The sequence below is a fragment of the Sus scrofa genome, chromosome 4, assembly GCF_000003025.6.
Source record: "Sus scrofa isolate TJ Tabasco breed Duroc chromosome 4, Sscrofa11.1, whole genome shotgun sequence".
NCBI lineage: Eukaryota > Metazoa > Chordata > Mammalia > Artiodactyla > Suidae > Sus > Sus scrofa.
In genome coordinates this window covers 52,510,643-52,525,181 of record NC_010446.5, presented here as the reverse complement: position 1 = coordinate 52,525,181, position 14,539 = coordinate 52,510,643, and the positions used below count along the sequence as shown (strand labels likewise).

Here is a 14,539-nt window from a genome sequence, read left to right as displayed (position 1 = left end):
AGTTCCTGTTGTGGCTCAGCAGAAATGAACCTAACTAGTCTCCATGAGGATGTGGGTTTGATTCCTGGCCTCACTCAGTGGGTTAAGGATCTGGTATTGCTTGTGAGCCGTGGTGCAGGTTGAAGATGCAGGTCGGATCTGCATTGCTGTAGCTGTGGTGTAGGCCATTAGCTGTAGCTCTGACTCAGTCCCTAGCCTAGGAACTTCATATGCTGCACCTGGGGCCCTAATAATTAAAAAAAAAAAAAAAAAATTCCACACTATCTGGTAGAACTTTCTGTGATGAAGGAAGTGTTGTTCTAGCTGCACTGTTTAGTATAGTACCCACATGTGGCTTATGAACACTTAAGACACGACTAGTATGGTGATAAACTAAATTTTTATTTTTCTTTCTTTCTTTTTAAGGCTGCAGCTACAGCGTATGGAAGTTCTCGGGCTAGGGGTCAAATTGGAGCTGTAGCTGCTGGCCTAGGCCACAGCCACAGCAACACTGGATCCAAGCTGCCTCTGCCATCTATGCTTCAGTGTGTGGCAATGCCTAATCCTAACACACTGAGCAAGGCCAAAGATGGAATCTGCATTCTCACAGACTCTGTTGGGTTCCTAATCCGCTGAGCCACGATGGGAACTACTTAATTTTATTTAATTTCAATTTACGTACATTCAGTTCCAGGTGACCAGGGTCTACCACAGTGGATGTTGCAGTTATAAACCAACTGTTTTTCACATTATACTAGTATTATTTTCCTGTTCACTAATCCACATGAGCTAATTCACTTTCCAGATAGAGATGGCACATCAGATCAGATGGGTCTCATAACTGGTGTTCAGTGTTCTTATCCTGAAATCAGATTGGAACTAGCTTACATATTTATGGTGCTAGTAGATTAATGTCTGTAATAATAGCACAAAGAGCTGTGGTGAGTTAGAGACCTTTTAAATAGAAGCCTGCTCATCACTGAACATAGCTTAGCCTCTGAGCTTGTGCAAACTTTCAGTGTCATTAATATGTAAATCTTACTTTCAGTAGGTAAGCTCTTTGAGAACGGTGATCCACTTAGTGTGTCCTTGTTTCTCTATGAATAATCATTCCAGACAAGCACATTTTGCATTTTAATTTGCTATGTGAGTTTAGTTTTTAAAATCTACCATGCCATTTAAGGTCAATATTTGCTATTACAAAAGAGACTCCTATAACTTCCAAAATAAAAGTTGTTTAGCAAATGCATCCTAAAAATCAAATTTGAGGAGTTCCCATTGTGGCTCAGCAGGGTTAAGAACCTGACTAGTATTCCTGAGAATATGGGTTCAATCCCTGCCCTTGCTCAGTGGGTGAAGGATCTGGTGTTGGTGCAACCTGAGGTGTAGGTCACAGATGTGGCTCAGATCTCTCGTTACTGTGGCTGTGGTGTAGACTGGCAGCTGTAGCTCCAATTTGACCTCTAGACTAGGAACTTCCATATGACACATATGTGGCCATAAAAAGAAAAGAAAGTCAATTTTGAAAACATCTTAAAATATTTAAGATACATTAAATGGTAAATATATTTGAAATAAGTTATTCTTATGTCAAATTGTATGTGTACAATATTGAATAATAAAAAAGTTACCAAAAGATGATGACCAGTCAAGCAATGTTAAAGAACTGGCACCTAACACTTAAGCCTCAATCATTGATACACTGAGAAGGAAATAATTATGAGCTAAGATTGAGAATGTAAGGGTTTTAAATCTCTCACATATCTCAGTAATATATATATTTTCAGGTTTATGCAATTTGGTCCATGTATAATAGAAATTCTCAGACCAGTTTGAAAAGCAGAATACTTGAAAAAAATTTATAGATCATCCCTGGAAATAGTTTCTGTCACTATTTGAGCTTTCATAAACATGCCTATTTTGATAGGCTCTGCCTAATCAGGCTATACAATGATGGTTGAGGATAAAACTAGTGAGATATTTTATTAGCTAGTTCTATTCACTGATCTAGTAGTGGTTTAAGCCTTGTATTAACATGTTTCCAGAAAAAAATTACTCTTTAAAAGAGAGATTTTGGAACATTTTATTTCACCATTTATGAAAAGTATGGGCAAGCTACAGCCATTTCTTATAAGTTGATAGTCTAGTCATTGACAATCTATTCAAGCCACTTTCCAAGTTGATAGCAGTGATGATGATAGCATTTAAGGCTTCATGGAGAGTAAGTGGGACATATAACCCTTTATAATTGGAGAGCACCTAATCAGGGCTGTCCCCAAGAAATACTGCCCAAGCAGTGTTTTGTAGAATGATAGCTTCCTATACATTCTCAACGTGAAGATGCCTATGAGTGTCAGAAGGGCATCATTATTTTAATGTACTGATAAAGGGGGGAAATGCTGTCAATTAAACTATGCCGTGCTCTCAATTTTATAATACAGCTTTCTTTCAGAGATGTTAAAAAGTGAAGATGATGTGCCTAAAATGTTACAAAATAGGGCAATAATTTTATCACAAAGAATCCTCTGGTGCAATAGTTTCTTGAAATACTGCAGGCAGACATCAGAGAAGACTTTCATGGCCAACAGGTTAGAACTCCAAAGATGCTTCACTCCCGGTGGAGAATATTCACAGTTCAAATCTGATTTTAGGTGCCCTTGACTCCTACAACACTTACACACTGCTCTGTGGAAGCTTCACCCAACAATCAATTTATTCCTCCCCTAAACCTACCACATGATTTCTGACCTTTCAGGGCATGTAATAAACTTTATTCAAATTTGTTACATTGCACCCCATGTATGGTTGGTGTTAAAACTACCTTTTCACAAATGAATAAACAGATGAAAAATCAACAGAAGGGGCCGCTGATGATGTAGTAGCTACAATATCAAATGGAAGTCTTCCTTTTAAATTCTTCCTGTTGGCTAAAAGTATGATTTTCCCACATCTGAATCACAATTCAGGAACATTTTCAAGATATCTTAGAACCTGGAAAATTTAGTACCTCCCTTTGGATAATGTGCTGTCAGACTAAGTAAGGCCTGTTTTTCTTACAGTGAACATAAATAAAAAACTAGAGGCAACAAGGGTTGAGACTGTATACTTTGTAGATTTTCTGAGTTTTCTTAAATGTAATAATCAGCTTGCAATTTTTCACTCACACTTTGTATTAAGTGTAACTTAAAATGACTAGGACACGTGTGTGTGTGTGTGTGTGTGTGTGTGTGTGTGTGTGTGTGTGTGTGTTTGTATTTCCTTAAAGTAGGGAAAGTGAGCATTTTTTTCCGCAAGGGAACTTGATGAGGATGCATGGTACAACATGTCTATGTGAACAAAATGAAGTAAAAAGAAATTCTAATATTGAAAAATAACTGTAACTGGACCTCACATAAATGGTAGGCTCTCCAAGGAAAGGGAATAAGGTCATTGGCACCAGATGATTACTGCTATCTTCATCCTCCTAGAAAGTAAGATAACAGAAGACATGGGAATAGGTGAAGAGGAATCATGAGATTGGTTAAACGTTCTTCCTATGAATTTGGATAATGTAAAACTAAAAAAAAAACAGGGTTCAAAATTTTTTTTGGCTATGACAACAAAAATGATTTGATGTTTTAGTTGTCTTGATACTCCTAAGCAAGTCACTAAATGAATGTTTAACGAGAGCACTCTAGATAGTTTAGACACCTTTTGATGCATATTTTGATATGGTCATCCAGGTTTTCCTGAAAGGTAGATAATTGTGATTAGATAATCTATTGATTACTCATCTCTTTAAAATATTGTATTGGAGTTCCCATCATGGCTCAGTGGTTAATGAACCTGACTAGTATCCATGAGGATGCGGGTTCGATCCCTGGCCTCACTCAGTGGGTTAAGGATCTGGTCTTGCCATGAGCTGTGGTGTAGGTCGCATATGTGGCTGGGATCCCGCATTGCTGTGGCTGTGGTGTAGGCTGGCAACTACAGCTCCAATTCAACCCCTACCTAGCTTAGGAACCTCCATGTGCCATGAGGGCAGCCCTAAAAAGACACAAAAAGACAAAAAAAAAATTGTATTAACAACAACAAAACAATAGCAACAAAATCAACCCTGAAAAAGCAAAATAAAAAAGCCCTAAACTATTGTATTATGACTTTAAGAGATTAATACTGCTACTATTATAAACAGTTAAGACTGTAGAAACCTTTTTGCTCTGTATTTATATATTCATTCATTCTATTTGTCATTTATATTATACATTTTGAATGATTTTGCTTAATATAATGTGGGATTTAACTGTGAATTGCAAGACTGTATTTCTATATATGGTGAATATGGTATATTTTTGTTCCTGATTAATCAACAACTGGAAATCAGATATTCTTGTAACACTACCTTTTGGGAAATGCTCATCCCGCAAATGATTGATATAGAGCTCGTTGTTTTATAGTTAATCAATATCGGAGTATAGTTCATTTACAATGTTGTGTTAACTTCTGTGGTACAGAAAAGTGGTTCAATTTTACACACACGCACGCACACTCACTCTTTTCCATTACTGTTTATTGTAGAACATGGAATATAGTTCTCTGTGCCATATAGTAGGACCTTCTTGTTTATCCCCTCCATGTAAAGTAGCTTACATCTACTAACCCAGCCTTCCACTCCCTCCCTTTTCCAAACCCCTCCCAGGTGGCAACCACAAAGTCTGTGTTCCTTGTCCATGAGTCTGTTTCTGTTTTGTAGGTAGGTTCTTTTGGGTCGTATTTTAGATTACACATATAAGCGATATCGTATAGTATTTGTCTTTCTCTTTCTGACTTCATTTAGTAGGATAATCTCTAGCTCATGTTGCTGTACACACATCTCTTGAAGATTATGGTAAATGATTAGAAAAAGAAGAAAACCATTCCAAATGTCTTTCTGATTTTTATATAAGAACATAATTGTAATGCATACATAATAGGTATTTGAAACATTTCCATATTTGCCAATATTTTATTTCCCACAAGTGAAGAAACTAGTCACTCATTTTGAGTTTCTTTTTCAGTGAGTTTCATGAAATTAAACCAAATAGGAAGAACAATTTTTGTAAGCCACAGTCTGGAAAAATTAAATAGAATTTGCATGTAAGTGATTAGAAGTATGTTATTAATATAATTATTTAAAAAATTTCCTGTACTTCATTAAAATTTATCTCAAATGTAGTCACTTTATTAGTCTAAACCATACTATCTTAGTTAACCCCAATAAAATATTTATATTATGATATAAGCTTGTATCTTGCTGAACCCTTTCCACAAACACCATCTTCAACATTGTCAAGTAAGGCAAAATATATTTCTCTTGTATTTCCTCCTAATGATATGGTTGACTGTAAAAGAACAATAATCACTATTGCCTTGGAGCAAATAGGCTTTGAAATTCATTAACCACCTTGGTTTTGCCTCAGCTATTAATCTGAGAAGGCATTTATTACTTTACATATCACAATACAGTAGAGAATATTCATTAATTAATTCCATTGGGAGGTTTTGTTACCACCATATCCAACATTTAAAAAATAAATTGATCTTATTGGGAAATAGAAAGTAGAATATATACATAATATGAAGAAGAGAAAAGGAACTGCAAGTAACTATTTTCACATTCACAAAGGGACAAGTAGTTATAACTTTGGCATTTTTCACAGGAATGAAGGTAACAAGGGATAAAGTTTGATGGGGAGGAAGTCAGCATAGCATGGTGGGTAAGTGTGTGAACTCTGGGGAAATCTTGGGTTCAAATACTTTCTGTATTGATTACTAGCTCTGAGATCTCATCCAAGTTAACTTTTCTTCTCTAAACCTGGGCTTAGTCAACAAATAATAGAATAACGATAGTACTCAAAGTGAGTGTTTAAAGATTTAAACCAGGTACTGTAAGCAAGTAGCTTGCATTGAACAAGGTGTTATAAAATGTTCAAAGTAATGTTAAATAAATCTTAACCTGTTTTAATTAGATACCACATGTCCAAGTGATAGAAATGTGTTTCCCAGTCATTTCATGGCAGAAAAGGAAATCTAAAAGTCAGGAAAACAGGGAGTTCCCATTGTGGTGCAGTGGTAGTGAATCCCAACTAGTATTCGTGAGGACACAGGTTTGATCCCTGGCCTTGCTCAGTGAGTTAAGGATCCAGTGTTGCCATGAGCTATGGTGTAGGTTACAGATGTGGCTCAGATCCCATGTTGCTGTGGCTATGGCATAGGCCAGAATCTGCAACTCTGATTCCATCCCTAGCCTGGGAACTTCCATATGCCGTGGGTGTGGCCATAAAAAAAAGTAAAGTGAGGAAAACAGAGTGTATCTTATATTTCAGTATCCATATTCCTGGATGTAGGTAACTGGAATGTAGCTGGAGGGGAATATCTGTACTCTTTGGATTCTGGTGCAGCCATCTTCCTAGAGCCTGCCAGTCTTATTTTTTTAAAAACACAAATCAGACAATTGCTCTGTTTTATACATGATCTTAAGTACTTAATTTTTGTATAACTATAATTTAACCATTCATTTTTGTTTCTAGATTTAGTTTGACTATTTTCAATGTTTTGAGGTAATTTAAAACTATTCCTTATGTATTGGGCAGGTAAAATAAGCATTGCTTAATCATTTGTGTAATGGGTGCATTAATATCAATCCCCTACAGAGTTTTTGAAGGAGATTTGAGATTATTTGTTTTGTGAAACAATATAGTGTAAAATGTATTGTCGAGGTAAATTATTATGTTTCTAATACTTAAGTGAAAGATCTATTTCAAGTATAAGTTGAGTTTTGTCCATATGTCAGTAAAAATGCAAATTATTTATTGAACAACTACCATGTTCAGTCCTCTATGTTAGTCTGTGCTATTTTAATATGCTAAGTAACTTTATTTATAAAATAATGAATGTTTAACAATGTTTGTGTGTTGGCTAGGTCTAGAAACAGATGTAGAACCTTGATTCTGAATAAAAGTGCAGTGTTGAATGCCACAATAAATAAACACAGTGGGACACAGAAGCTTAGTTTTGGGTCTCTCTTGTTGATCAGAAGATGATGGGAGGATTTTCTTAAAACAGTGATGCTTAAATCTGGATGGAGGATTTGCAAAACAATTTTCCTTTATCTCACCTTGGGAGATTAAAAAAAAAAAGCACGTATCCAACTGTGCCATGGAAAGTTATGCATAAAACCTTTTTATGGGCTCCGTAAAACCTCACTAAAAGAATGTATTAAATCACTTTGGCCAATAGTAATCTGGTCCCTGATACACCAGAGGTCCTTAAGGGTTCATATGCCACCCATAACCAGCTGGCTTCTGATATAACAAGAAGGGATGAGGGGATAGGGGGAACAAATGCTATAAAAAGACCAAGACTTCGGTTGTGAGCTGAGGGTGTGTGATTGGGTTGGACACATGTACCTGGTTCAAATAAATCCCCGAAAAGGGAGCTTTATAGTACCCAAGTTAAGCACCAGAGGAGCAGAGGCGCCATTATAGTATCTACTGCCTGCCACATCCACCTTGGAGAATTTCTCCATTAAGAGAATGTTGTGTCTTCAAAATTGAAGTGACAGTTTGGGGGACAGGTAGGATGGAGTCCTCTGTCTTTCTCTTTCTTTCTCCCTTCTCCCTTTCTTTCTCCCTTCTCCCTTTCTTTCTCTGTTGCATCCTTCTCTCTCCCTCCTTCCTGTCACTCTTTAAATGTCTGCAACTTTATACTGAATGCTCTTTTGGCCAATGGGGTAATGTTGACAGAATGTTGATAGACACTTTTCTCTCTAGTTCTTCTGGCTAGCTCAAGAGTGATCACCTGGAATGAGATTAAAGGTCAGGTAAAGCACTTGACCCTTTGGTACCACTCAAGGAGAGCAGGGTAGTGTGGGCAAGAACAGTAGTAATAGTCTGGAGTAGTCAGTCACAATAGCAAGAACGAGTTATGTGATGCTATGTAGAAAGAATGCCAGGTGGCAGGTAGCACATAGTTTGTGTACCTTCATTTCTAACCCTGTCCTGGGACCCACCTGTACTGTGGAAAAATCTGCCCTCCTCTAAAGGTTCCAGTCTTGCTTGATAGCATCATCATCTACCCAGTGGTTCAAGGTAGATAGTGTAACCTTAACCTTAATTCTTCTCTTTGCCTTGCCCCTTTTGTCAAATACAGAACAAGCCTTTTAGTTTCTCTTACAAAATTGATCTAGAATTTTTCCACTTATCTCCCATTGCTTTAGGCCAAGTCACATCATTTCTGGCCTAGATTTACTGAAATAGTCTCTTAACTAAACTTTCATGTTTATACTTCCTAATCCATTCTCTACATAGTCCTTAGAGGTGATCTTTCAACAGTGTAAATCGCATCATGTCACAAGTTGGCTTGGTCCTTCAGCAGCTTTTCCTTATACTCAGAACAAAATCCAGACTCCCTGTTGTCACTTACAAGGCCCTGCCTGATCTGGTTCCTACTTCTTTGTCCAATCTTGTCTTGCTCCTTTATGCTGATTATATTTCAGCCACAGAATCTTTCCCAGTTCCACAAAGAAGCATTATTTCTTCCCACATGCTTGGCCACTTCTGTGCATGGAAATTCTGCTCTTCCTTTTGCACAACTGACTTTTTTTTGTTTGTTTGTTTTAGTTTTTGTTTTACAGCACCCATGGCATGTGGAAGTTCCCAGGCCAGGGATCAAACCTGGGCCAAGGCAGCAACCTGAGTCAGAGTAATGACAACCAGACCCTTAACTCACTGAGCCACGGGAACTCCTGACCTCTTCTCATTTTTGATGTCTCAGATTTTATTGCACCTACTCAAAGAGGGCTTCTTTGGTCTCAACCTTGTATGGCTTTTCCTACTCCTATTTTTTTCTCTTACAGCACCCTATATATGTCTTTTGTAGCACAGCTTAGACTGTGTGTCCTGTTTACTTGGCTGATATGAGTTTGCATCTTTAGAATGAATGCCCTAAGGACAGAAACCATGTCTCTCCTTTTCTCCATTGTATCTTTATCACTTAGCCTTATGTCTGATACTTGTACTGATCCAGTACGCTTTTGAAAGGAAGAATGACTGAGAAATAATGAGAAGTAAGTTCTTTAGTGAGTTTAACAGGAGTAGAGGAGCTGACCACTACAGGTAGCAGCATATTAAAACTATAATTATGACACTAGTTCATAGAGGGGTAAGCAGACTACCTGTTTTATATATCAAAAGGTATTGCATTTCTTCAGATGGGATCTCATGTATCTTCACAAATTTCATATGCTTATTCAGGTTAAAGCTTAATAGTTTATTTAGATATTCATTATCTTACATTCACACCTTCCTTTATCCTTACTATTCAGTCTATTTTTATTACTCATTAAAAATAAGGCAACTATTAATCAACTTGTCAGTCAATATCAAGTAAAGAATACAACTAAAAGAAACAAAATTGTTCTACTTAAAATTTTATTTTTATTTATTTATTTATTTGGGCTGCATCTGTGGCATATGGGAGTTCTCAGGCTAGGGGTCAATTTGGAGCTGCAACTGCCAGCTTACGCCACAACCATAGCAATGCCAGATCCGAGCTTCATCTGAAACTGGCACTACAGCTAATGGAAATGCTGGATCCTTAACCCATCGAGCGAGGCCAGGGATTGAACTTATGTCCTCATGGATACTAGTAGGGTTCGTTACTATTGAGCCAAGATGGAAATTTCTCTACTTAAAATTTTAAATTTGAGATAAATTATTGTTCAGAAGTTTGTTAAGAAAGTATGATAATTTATGCATATTTTTAGATTTTTTTTTGGAAAATAAATTACCTTGCATGTAGTTATTTAGGTACTGCTTCATGAAACTTAATTCAGGTATATGTTTGTACATATTTATGTTATCTGTCTTTACTGGGGCTCAAGAAAAAATGTATTTCTTGAAAAGATTGTGATACGATTTTTTAGACAGCTGCTGTTCCAGCTGCTATCATTCTAAAAACTTGATGTATAATTCTGGCTAACTCAGTCTCATGCCAAGTTGCACTGAGAGGTAATTCAATAGATATTTGTAGATATACCCAGAATTTGACAATCAGTATTTACCAACCAAAGTTACATAATCTTCTCCACAGTTACAATTTATAATTTTATTTAAAAATTTTGGTTTTTGGTATTTTCATCTGAATGTCCTCTTGTTAGACATTCCCCCCATCAGTTGTTCCTCCTAACTGCCTATTACTGTTAAGGAATAATGTAAAAATGAAATTGATAAGAATTAATTATGGTTACAATAGTTATGGGTCATTAGGCACCATGCATCGTCTTAGAAATTAGTTTCATTATTGTAGTAGTAATTTAGAAAACAGTTTTTCTTCTTTAACTTTAAAGATTATTAATACCATCATATGTGACAATTATGTATCTGTTCATCAAGTATTAATCAAGGAACTACTTCTGTCTGCCATTGCAAGTTAAAAGACACACACCTGGCCCACAGGGAACATATGTTTAAGCAGAGGATACAGACTGGTAAACAGGTAACATTATACAGTGGAATCAGTCCAGTAGACAGGGTACAGAGCTGAGCTATGAGGGAGTAGATTAAAGAGATGGCCTCTTATTCTTGAGGGTTCAGTGAAAATTTCTTTGTCCTGCAAGTGTTAATTTAATGAGATGTGAAGAATGAGTATAAGTTAGTTTTCAAAATGTAATTTTGGTCTTTAGTGTTCCAGTTTGAGAAAATAGCATAGTATGAGAAAACAAAGGTAGGGGAGTGGCAAGAGTGAGACAAGTTAGAGAACTTTAACTCTATCCTGGTGTAGAGGAAGTTTTCAAGAGAACTTGGTGTATAATTCTGAGATAATTCTGTATAATTCTGGCTAACTCAGTCTCATGCAAAGTTGCATTGAGAGGTAATTCCATAGATATTTGTAGATAAAACCAGAAAATGACAATCAATCAGTATTTGCCAAACAAAAGTTACATATTCTTCTCCACAGTTACAATTTATAATTTTATTTGAAAATTGTTGCCACTTCATTTCATGACCCTTCTCCACCTTTGTTTTCCCATACATACCATGCTATTTTCTCAGAATTTTGTATGAGAGAGCCCATACAAAATTATCAGCATGGAAGGATTTTAATAGCACTGTTAATCCAAGTACACTTGGCCAATAGATGGGTTAACACTAGGCTCTTGAGAATAAGACTAATACTGGATACAAAGAGCATGAACTGACAAAATCCTGCAACTTTTGTGTAGAGTTGGAAATGTTAAGAGCATCAGTATTTAGAAAATGTGAATGACTCATCAAAGTTTTACTTTGTAGACACATACATACCACACGTAAGAACTTAGGTGTTGCTCCCACGCTGTGGATTTAAACATTCTCCAGTCTGTTCTATTTTTTGGGGGGGCGGGGCGCCACACCTGAGGCATATGGAGCTTCCAAGGCTAGGGGTCGAATCAGAGCTGTAGCCGCCCCGCCGGGCTACATCGCAACCACAGCAACATGGGATCTGAGATGCATCTGCGACCCACACCACAGCTCACAGCAACACCGGATCCTTAACCCACTGAGCGAGGCCAGGGATCAAACCCATGTCCTCATGGATGGTAGTCAGGTTCGTTAACCGCTGAGCCATGATGGGAGTTCCTCCAGTGTGTTCTTTAAATGGCCCTTAATACTCAGTTGCCATTTCATTTCATGCTATTCTTTCATTCATTGATTCATTGATTCATTCCACTTTATACATACGTACATACATACATTCAGACAGTCATTCAGTCATTCAGCCTTTTTTTTTTTTTTTTTTTTGGACAAAATGTATAAAACAGCATACTTTGAGTTTCTTTGGGAAGCAAAATAATCTGAAATGTATGTAGTTCTCTGTCTTTGAAGAGAAAGTAGGATGTGTTGGGTCATAATGGAAGTGTATATAAATTGTTTTCTGTCTTCATAAGGAAAACAAAGATGGTCTCATTGAGGTAGTGGAATTTGAACTGAGTCTTGAAGAATGAGCAAATCCTGCATGTGGAATGCACCATAGGGAACAAGAGTCCTCAGTGCACAGGGGGGAAACACATGTAAAAAGGCAGTAACCAAATTCCTTTTGTATTGCTTCAACCAGGAGAGAATTTGGAACTATTTATTCCATAATTTTAACATGCCATTTAGGGTCTTACTAAGACTCACTAATTCTAAGAATAGTCCTTGGTAACTAACTCAAACACCTTTTTTTCATTCCTGTCATAATCATTTATGTAGCTGTACCTCTCACTTCACATTAAAGTAGCTCAGGTTAATCACCTGAGGAACTGCAGAATAACTAGAGACTTCAGAATCAGAAAAGAGAATGCATCAGAAAGAGAAATTATAGTTAGAATAAACACTGAGGTATTTCCTGTCTATCTTTCTCATTTTACAGATGAAGATATAAGTTATGCCACACCTGAGGTCTAGTCCTCTTGTAGTGGCAGAACTGGAACTAGAACCCCAGGTTCCTGACTTGCAATGTTAACAAAATCTAATTATATAATACAGGATAATAAAACTGTCTACACAGTAAAAATATGAGAACTTGAATGTAATATAAATGAAATTGATGGTTACTAAAATAATTTACATATCCCTTTTATTGTATGCCACCGGAGTTAATTGATAAGTAGATAGGGCATAAATTACAAATAAAATAATTTACACCTAACTGAATGAAATTTAAGGTAATATAGTCCACAGATATAGGGTTCATTATTCATCTGTATTAGTGCCAACAGACTATATACTCATATAGAAATTTTGTCAAATTTCTATTTAAAAATATATGCAATAATTCATTAATAATTTTTTCTGTGGTAGCTGATGTAATTAAGTAAATTTGCATTTTGGTCAAAAGATAATTAAATATTTCATAAAATTTATGAGATGATTTATACATTGAGTGTTATCACCAATCCTATAATATTATTAAATGTTATAAAACAGTTTTCAAGGGAGTTCTCTTGTGGCACAGCTTGGGACACCGCTGTGGCACTGGTTCAATCCTTGACCTGGGAAGTTCCACATGCAATGGGCGTGGCCAAAAAAAAAATTCACTAAAAGAAGAGTTTGTGAAAATGACACAAAAATTCATTTATTTAGTTTGATAAGGACAATAACATGCAAAAACAGAATTTGCCTTTCTTTAAATTTAAATATATTAGTGAAATTCAGAAATTATCACCTGAATAATGTGAACAAAAGCAAAGTGTAATATTTAAAAACTTCTTTATATAAGTTTAAATATAAATTAATTGTATAATAAATTATTCCCTAGTTATTTTCCTTGGAAAGATTTCTTACAAATCCTGAGGAAACAGGTTTTTTTTTTTTCAATTTTCATACTAGTACAGTTATTACTATGAACACAACTTAATACTACTTATTACTATTTACTACTAGTAGCTACCATTATCAAGCACATATTTTATGCCAAACACTGAACTAAATCCTTTACTTATGTTACCTTATTTAATTCTTATAATTTTAAAAATTTACAGATGAGGAAACAGAATCTTTTGAGGAATAAGGAAATTACTCAGACTCAAGCAGCCATTAAACAGCAGAGGTGATACTTATGCCCAAGTTTCTCTGATTTCAAAGTCTTGCTCCCAAATTCCATGTTAAACTGCCTTTATTTAGTTGACACACATATTGTGAGCCTCTGTGTACTGGCATTCCTTCAGATGCTATGGAGGCCAAAATATATAAGAATAGCTTTGGTCCTTCTAGGCTTCTCCAGCAAGAGGGGCTATTTAAACAAACAGTTGAAATGGAAACTTACAGATGCTGTGAAAGAAAAGCATAAAACACATAAGAATGCAGTGAGGATATCAAGTAAGACATTATTTCTACCTAGGAATTCCAAGGAAAGATTTTGCGTAAAAAATGATGCATGAACTAAGACTAGAAAATAAGGAATTGTTGGGTAGATAGAAGAGGGAAGGGTCATCCAAATTTGGGAAAAGATAAGGGACCATGATAGAGTAAGGGGAAAGTATAGTTTTCTGATTGAAGAAATAAGGCTAAAGGAAAAAACTTATATACATAATTACTTTCTGTCCAGTTAGAGGGAGGTTATAACATATTCCATAGTTACTGTCATACTGTTGATTTTATAGGATTGAAAAATAGTCACACTTTTTACTGAATATACTGTGCAATAAGGAGGCAACCCCAGAGGACTGAATACCAACCAGTAAAGAGGCTATGACGATGGTTCATGATGAAGGTAAAGGACATTTTAAAATATTTTATTTTTTCTGTTCTTCTTTTTTTTTATAATGATTTTTATTTTTTCTATTATAGCTGGTTTACAGTGTTCTGTCAGTTTTCTACTATATAGCATGGTGACCCGGTTACACATACATGTATATATTCTTTTTTCTCACATTATGCTCCATCATAAGTGACTAGACAAAGTTCCCAGACTATTTCTCAGGTTATTTGATCCCAAGTAAAATTATACAATTCTGTTTATTTCTTACATGCTTAAGTTACATGCTTATGTCTACCTAGATGTTGAATTATGCATGTTTGAA

The 14,539-nt window shown here is 35.9% G+C and overlaps 1 protein-coding gene across 15 annotated transcripts in view; it reads left to right on the top strand.

The window, feature by feature from the left end:
* RALYL (RALY RNA binding protein-like) overlaps positions 1-14,539 on the top strand; it is a 774,288-nt gene that overhangs the window by 34,478 nt on the left and 725,271 nt on the right. For 3 of the 15 annotated variants that reach the window (XM_021090619.1, XM_021090622.1, XM_021090621.1), the window contains exon 1: positions 6,177-14,229. The exons of 10 other annotated variants lie outside the window; for them this stretch is intronic. The gene's annotated coding sequence lies outside the window, so the exon portion shown is untranslated. Of the gene's footprint in view, positions 1-3,985; positions 5,715-6,176; positions 14,230-14,539 lie in introns of those variants that run through there. 2 more of the 15 variants (XM_021090627.1, XM_021090628.1) reach the window with 2 other exon arrangements.